The sequence below is a fragment of the Pristiophorus japonicus genome, chromosome 13, assembly GCF_044704955.1.
Source record: "Pristiophorus japonicus isolate sPriJap1 chromosome 13, sPriJap1.hap1, whole genome shotgun sequence".
In the NCBI taxonomy this organism is placed as follows: Eukaryota; Metazoa; Chordata; class Chondrichthyes; family Pristiophoridae; genus Pristiophorus; species Pristiophorus japonicus.
In genome coordinates, this window is record NC_091989.1 from 87,056,227 (window position 1) to 87,063,834 (window position 7,608).

The window sequence follows — 7,608 nt, forward strand, 5'->3', positions numbered from 1 at the left end:
CGGCGGGGGGCAATGGTTGTACGGAGGGGCAGTGGGTGTATGGGGGGCAGTGGGTGTACGGGGGGGGGGGGCAGTGGGTGTGTACGGAGGGGGGGCAGTGGGTGTATGGGGGAGGCATTGGTGTACGGGGGGGACAGTGGGTGTACGGGGGGCAGTGGGTGTATGGGGGAGCAGTGGGTGTACGGGGCGGCAGTGGGTGGGGCAGTGAGTGTACGTGGGGGCAGTGGGTGTATGGGGGGGCAGTGGGTGTATGGGTGGCAGTGTGTGTACGGGGGGGGGCAGTGGGTGTATGAGGGGCATTGGGTGTATGGGGGGTAGTGGGTGTACGGGGGGGCAGTGGGTGTACGACGGGGCAGTGGGTGTATGGGGGGGGAATGGGTGTACCGGTGGGGGGGGGCAGTGGGTGTACGGGGGGGGCAGTGGGTGTGTACGGAGGGGGGGGCAGTGGGTGTATGGGGGGGGCATTGGTGTACGGGGGGGACAGTGGGTGTACGGGGGGCAGTGGGTGTATGGGGGGGCAGTGGGTGTACGGGGGGGGCAGTGGATGTATGAGGGGCATTGGGTGTATGGGGGGTAGTGGGTGTACGGGGGGGCAGTGGGTGTACGGGGGGGCAGTGGGTTTACGGGGTGGTAGTGGGTGTACGGGGGGGGCAGTGAGTGTACGGGGGGGGGCAGTGGATATATGGGGTGCATTGTGTGTATGGGGGGGGCAGTGAGTGTGCAGGGGGGCAGTGGGTGTCCGGGCGGGCAGTGGGTGTCTAGGGGGACAGTTGGTGTACGGGGGGGCAGTGGGTGTATGGGGGTCAGTAGGTGTACGGGGGGGCCAGTTAGTGTACGGGGGGGCAGTGGGTGTATGTGGGGCCAGTCAGTGTACGGGGGGGCAGTGGCTGTACGGGGGGCAGTGGGTGTACGGGGGGCAGTGGGTGTATGGGGGGGAGGGCAGTGGTTGTACGGGGGGCAGTGGGTGTACGGGGGGGGGGCAGTGGGTGCACGGGGGGGGCACAATGGATGTACGGGGGGCAGTGCGTGTACGGGGGGCAGTGGGTTTACGGGGGGGACAGTGAGTGTACGGGGGGGGGGAACAGTGAGTGTATGGGGGCAGTGGGTGTACGGGGGAGGCAGTGAGTGTACGGGGGGGGCAACAGTGAGTGTACGTGGGGCCAGTTGGTGTACGGGGGGGAGTGAGTTTACAGCGGGGCAGTGGGTGTACGGGGGGAGCAGTGGATGTACGGGGGGGCCAGTTGGTGTATGGGGGGGCAATGGGTGTATGGGGGCCAGTGGGTGTACAGGGGGGCAGTGGGTGTCCGGGCGGTCAGTGGGTGTACAGGGGGGCAGTGGGTGTACAGGGGGGCAGTGGGTGTACGGGGGTGCAGTGGCTGTATGGGGGGGCAGTGGGTGTATGGGGGGGGGTGTGAGTGTACGGGGGGCAGTGGGTGTATGGGGGGCAGTGAGTGTACGAGGGGGGCAGTGGCTGTACGGGGGGCAGTGGGTGTACCGGGGGGCAGTGGGTGTACCGGGGGGCAGGGGATGTACCGGGGGGCAGTGGGTGTATGGGGGCGGGCAGTGGGTGTATGGGGGGGCAATGGGTGTATGGGGGCCAGTGGGTGTACAGGGGGGCAGTGGGTGTACAGGGGGGCAGTGGGTGTACAGGGGGGCAGTGGGTGTACAGGGGGGCAGTGGGTGTACGGGGGTGCAGTGGCTGTATGGGGGGGCAGTGGGTGTACGGGGGGGTGTGAGTGTACGGGGGGCAGTGGGTGTATGGGGGGGCAGTGAGTGTACGGGGGGGCAGTGGCTGTATGGGGGGCAGTGGGTGTACCGGGGGGCAGTGGGTGTACCGGGGGGGCAGTGGGTGTACGGGGGGGCAGTGGGTGTACAGGGGGGCAGGGGATGTACCGGGGGGCAGTGGGTGTATGGGGGCGGGCAGTGGGTGTATGGGGGGGCAATGGGTGTATGGGGGCCAGTGGGTGTACAGGGGGGCAGTGGGTGTCCGGGCGGTCAGTGGGTGTACAGGGGGGCAGTGGGTGTACAGGGGGGCAGTGGGTGTACGGGGGTGCAGTGGCTGTATGGGGGGGCAGTGGGTGTACGGGGGGGGTGTGAGTGTACGGGGGGCAGTGGGTGTATGGGGGGGCAGTGAGTGTACGAGGGGGGCAGTGGCTGTACGGGGGGCAGTGGGTGTACCGGGGGGCAGTGGGTGTACCGGGGGGGCAGTGGGTGTACGGGGGGGGGGGCATTGGGTGTATGGGGGGCAGTAGGTGTATGGGGGGGCAGTGGGTGTACGGGGGGGCAGTGGGAGTGGGTGTACGGGGGGGCAGTGGGTGTACGGGGGGCAGTTGATGTACGGGGGGGGTAGTTGGTGTGCGGGGGTGCAGTGGGTGTATGGGGGGGCAGTGGGTGTACGGGGGGGGGGGCAATGAGTGTATGGGGAGGCAGTGAGTGTACGAGGGGGCATTGGGTGTACGGGGGCAGCGGGTGTACAGGGGGGGCAGTAGGTGTATGGGGGGGCAGTAGGTGTATGGGGGGGCAGTGAGTGTCCGGGGGGCAGTCGGAGTGGGTGTATGGGGGGGCAGTGGGTGTACGGGGGGGGGGGCAGTGAGTGTACGGGTGGGGCAGTGGGTGTATGGGGGGCATTGGGTGTATGGGGGGGCAGTAAGTGTACGGGGGGGCAGTGGGTGTATGGGGGGCAGTGGGTGTACAGGGGGGCAGTCGGTGTCCGGGCGGGCAGTGGGTGTACAGAGGGGCAGTGGGTGTATGGGGGTCAGTGGGTGTACGCGGGGGGGGGGGGGGCAGTGAGTGTACGGGGGGGCAGTCAGTGTACGGGGGGGCAGTGGCTGTACGGGGGGCAGTGGGTGTACGGGGGGGCAATGGGTGTACCGGGGCAGTGGGTGTATGGGGTTCGGTGGGTGTATTGGGGGGCAGTGGGTGTACGGGGGGCAGTGGGTGTACGGAGGGCAGTGGGTGTACGGGGGGAGCAGTGGGTTTACGGTGGTACAGTGAGTGTACGGGGGGGTCAGTGAGTGTATGGGGGGCAGTGGGTGTACGGGGGAGGCAGTGTGTGTACGTGGGGGCAATGAGTGTACGGGGGGGGCAGTGGGTGTACGGAGGGCAGTGGGTGTACGGGGGGGCAGTGGATGTACGGGGGGAGCAGTGGGTTTACGGTGGTACAGTGAGTGTACGGGGGGGTCAGTGGGTGTACGGGGGGGCAGTGGGTGTTCGGGGCGCAGTGGGTGTACGGGGGGGGGAACAGTGAGTGTACGGGGGGCAGTGGGTGTGCGGGGGGGCAGTGGGTTTACGGGGGGGCAGTGGGTGTACGGGGGGGCAGTGGGTGTACGGAGGGCAGTGGGTTTACGGGGGGGCAGTGGGTGTACGGGGGGGGGCAGTGGGTGTACGGGGGGGAGTGGGTGTACGGGAGGGCAGTGGGTGTATGGGGGGGCAGTGGATGTACGGGGGGGAACAATGAGTGTACGGCGGGGGAACAGTGAGTGTACATGGGGCAGTGGCTGTGCGGGCGGGCAGTGAGTATACGAGGGGGCAGTGGGTGTACGGAGGGCAGTGGGTGTACGGGGGGGGTCACTGGGTGTACGGGGGGCAGTAGGTTTACGGGGGGGCAGTGGGTGTACGGGGGGCAGTGAGTGTACGGGGGGGGCAGTGGGTGTCAGTGGGTTTACGGGGGGGCAGTGGGTGTACACGGGGAGCAGTGAGTGTACGGGGGTCAGTGGGTGTACGGGGGTGCAGTGGGTGTATGGGGGGGCAGTGGGTGTATGGGGGGGCAATGAGTGTATGGGGAGGCAGTGAGTGTACGAGGGGGCATTGGGTGTACGGGGGCAGCGGGTGTACAGGGGGGGGCAGTAGGTGTATGGGGGGGCAGTGAGTGTACGGGGGGCAGTCGGAGTGGGTGTACGGGGGGGGCAGTGGGTGTACGGGGGGGGGCAGTGGGTGTACGGGGGGGGCAGTGGGAGTGTACAGGGGGGCAGTGGGTGTACGGGGGGGCAGTGGGTGTATGAGGGGCAGTGGGTTTACAGGGGGGGCAGTGGGTGTATGGGGGGCAGTGGTTGTATGGCGGGTGCAGTGAGTGTACGGGTGGGGGCAGTGAGTGTACGGGGGGGCAGTGGGTGTATGGGGGGGCAGTCAGTGTACGATGGGGGGCCAGTGGCTGTGCGGGGGGCAGTGGGTGTACGGGGGGGGGGCAGTGGGTGTACGGGGGGGGCAGTGGGTGTACGGGGGGGAGTGGGTGTACGGGAGGGCAGTGGGTGTATGGGGGGGCAGTGGATGTACTGGGGGGGAACAATGAGTGTACGGCGGGGGAACAGTGAGTGTACATGGGGCAGTGGCTGTGCGGGCGGGCAGTGAGTGTACGAGGGGGCAGTGGGTGTACGGAGGGCAGTGGGTTTACGGGGGGGCAGTGGGTGTACAGGGGGAGCAGTGAGTGTACGGGGGGCAGTGGGTGTACGGGGGTGCAGTGGGTGTATGGGGGGGCAGTGGGTGTACGGGGGGGGCAATGAGTGTATGGGGAGGCAGTGAGTGTACGAGGGGGCATTGGGTGTACGGGGGGCAGCGGGTGTACAGGGGGCGGCAGTAGGTGTATGGGGGGGCAGTGAGTGTACGGGGGGCAGTCGGAGTGGGTGTACGGGGGGGGCAGTGGGTGTACGGGGGGGGCAGTGGTGTACGGGGGGTGGCAGTGGGAGTGTACAGGGGGGGCAGTGGGTGTACGGGGGGGCAGTGGGTGTATGAGGGGCAGTGGGTTTACAGGGGGGGCAGTGGGTGTATGGGGGGCAGTGGGTGTATGGCGGGTGCAGTGAGTGTACGGGTGGGGGCAGTGAGTGTACGGGGGGGCAGTGGGTGTATGGGGGGGCAGTCAGTGTACGATGGGGGCCAGTGGCTGTACGGGGGCAGTGGGTGCACGGGGGGGCAGTGGGTGTACGGGGGGGGAGTGGGTGTACGGGAGGGCAGTGGGTGTATGGGGGGGCAGTGGATGTACGGGGGGGGAACAATGAGTGTACGGCGGGGGAACAGTGAGTGTACATGGGGCAGTGGATGTACGCGGGGGGGAACAATGAGTGTACGGGGGGGAACAGTGAGTGTACATGGGGCAGTGGCTGTGCGGGCGGGCAGTGAGTGTACGAGGGGCAGTGGGTGTACGGAGGGCAGTGGGTGTACGGGGGGGTCACTGGGTGTACGGGGGGGCAGTAGGTTTACGGGGGGGCAGTGGGTGTACGGGGGGGCAGTGAGTGGTACGGGGGGGCAGTGGGTGTCAGTGGGTTTACGGGGGGGCAGTGGGTGTACAGGGGGAGCAGTGAGTGTATGGGGGGCAGTGGGTGTACGGGGGGGGCATTGGGTGTATGGGGGGCAGTAGGTGTATGGGGGGGCAGTGGGTGTACGGGGGGGCAGTGGGAGTGGGTGTACGGGGGGGCAGTGGGTGTACGGGGGGCAGTTGATGTACGGGGGGTAGTTGGTGTGCGGGGGTGCAGTGGGTGTATGGGGGGGCAGTGGGTGTACGGGGGGGGGCAATGAGTGTATGGGGAGGCAGTGAGTGTACGAGGGGGCATTGGGTGTACGGGGGGCAGCGGGTGTACTGGGGGGGCAGTAGGTGTATGGGGGGGCAGTAGGTGTATGGGGGGGCAGTGAGTGTACGGGGGGCAGTCGGAGTGGGTGTATGGGGGGGGCAGTGGGTGTACGGGGGGGGGGGCAGTGAGTGTACGGGTGGGGCAGTGGGTGTATGGGGGGCATTGGGGTGTATGGGGGGGGCAGTAAATGTACGGGGGGGCAGTGGGTGTATGGGGGGCAGTGGGTGTACAGGGGGGCAGTCGGTGTCCGGGCGGGCAGTGGGTGTACAGAGGGGCAGTGGGTGTATGGGGGTCAGTGGGTGTACGGGGGGGGGGGCAGTGAGTGTACGGGGGGGCAGTCAGTGTACGGGGGGGGCAGTGGGTGTACGGGGGGGCAATGGGTGTACCGGGGCAGTGGGTGTATGGGGTTCGGTGGGTGTATTGGGGGGCAGTGGGTGTACGGGGGGCAGTGGGTGTACGGAGGGCAGTGGGTGTACGGGGGGAGCAGTGGGTTTACGGTGGTACAGTGAGTGTACGGGGGGGTCAGTGAGTGTATGGGGGGCAGTGGGTGTACGGGGGAGGCAGTGTGTGTACGTGGGGCAATGAGTGTACGGGGGGGGCAGTGGGTGTACGGAGGGCAGTGGGTGTACGGGGGGGGCAGTGGATGTACGGGGGGAGCAGTGGGTTTACGGTGGTACAGTGAGTGTACGGGGGGGTCAGTGGGTGTACGGGGGGGCAGTGGGTGTTCGGGGCGCAGTGGGTGTACGGGGGGGGGGGAACAGTGAGTGTACGGGGGGCAGTGGGTGTGCGGGGGGGCAGTGGGTTTACGGGGGGGCAGTGGGTTTACGGGTGGGCAGTGGGTGTACGGGGGGGCAGTGGGTTTACGGGGGGGCAGTGGGTTTACGGGGGGGCAGTGGGTGTACGGGGGGGGCAGTGGGTGTACGGGGGGGGAGTGGGTGTACGGGAGGGCAGTGGGTGTATGGGGGGGGCAGTGGATGTACGGGGGGGGGGAACAATGAGTGTACGGCGGGGGAACAGTGAGTGTACATGGGGCAGTGGCTGTGCGGGCGGGCAGTGAGTGTACGAGGGGGCAGTGGGTGTACGGAGGGCAGTGGGTGTACGGGGGGGGTCACTGGGTGTACGGGGGGGCAGTGGGTGTACGGGGGGGCAGTGAGTGTACGGGGGGGGCAGTGGGTGTCAGTGGGTTTACGGGGGGGCAGTGGGTGTACACGGGGAGCAGTGAGTGTACGGGGGGTCAGTGGGTGTACGGGGGTGCAGTGGGTGTATGGGGGGGCAGTGGGTGTATGGGGGGGGCAATGAGTGTATGGGGAGGCAGTGAGTGTACGAGGGGGCATTGGGTGTACGGGGGGCAGCGGGTGTACAGGGGGGGGCAGTAGGTGTATGGGGGGGCAGTGAGTGTACGGGGGGCAGTCGGAGTGGGTGTACGGGGGGGGCAGTGGGTGTACGGGGGGCAGTGGGTGTACGGGGGGGCAGTGGGAGTGTACAGGGGGGGCAGTGGGTGTACGGGGGGGCAGTGGGTGTATGAGGGGCAGTGGGTTTACAGGGGGGGCAGTGGGTGTATGGGGGGCAGTGGGTGTATGGCGGGTGCAGTGAGTGTACGGGTGGGGGCAGTGAGTGTACGGGGGGGCAGTGGGTGTATGGGGGGGCAGTCAGTGTACGATGGGGGGCCAGTGGCTGTGCGGGGGGCAGTGGGTGTACGGGGGGGGGGGCAGTGGGTGCACGGGGGGGCAGTGGGTGTACGGGGGGGGCAGTGGGTGTACGGGGGGGAGTGGGTGTACGGGAGGGCAGTGGGTGTATGGGGGGGCAGTGGATGTACTGGGGGGGAACAATGAGTGTACGGCGGGGGAACAGTGAGTGTACATGGGGCAGTGGCTGTGCGGGCGGGCAGTGAGTGTACGAGGGGGCAGTGGGTGTACGGAGGGCAGTGGGTTTACGGGGGGGCAGTGGGTGTACAGGGGGAGCAGTGAGTGTACGGGGGGGCAGTGGGTGTACGGGGGTGCAGTGGGTGTATGGGGGGGCAGTGGGTGTACGGGGGGGGCAATGAGTG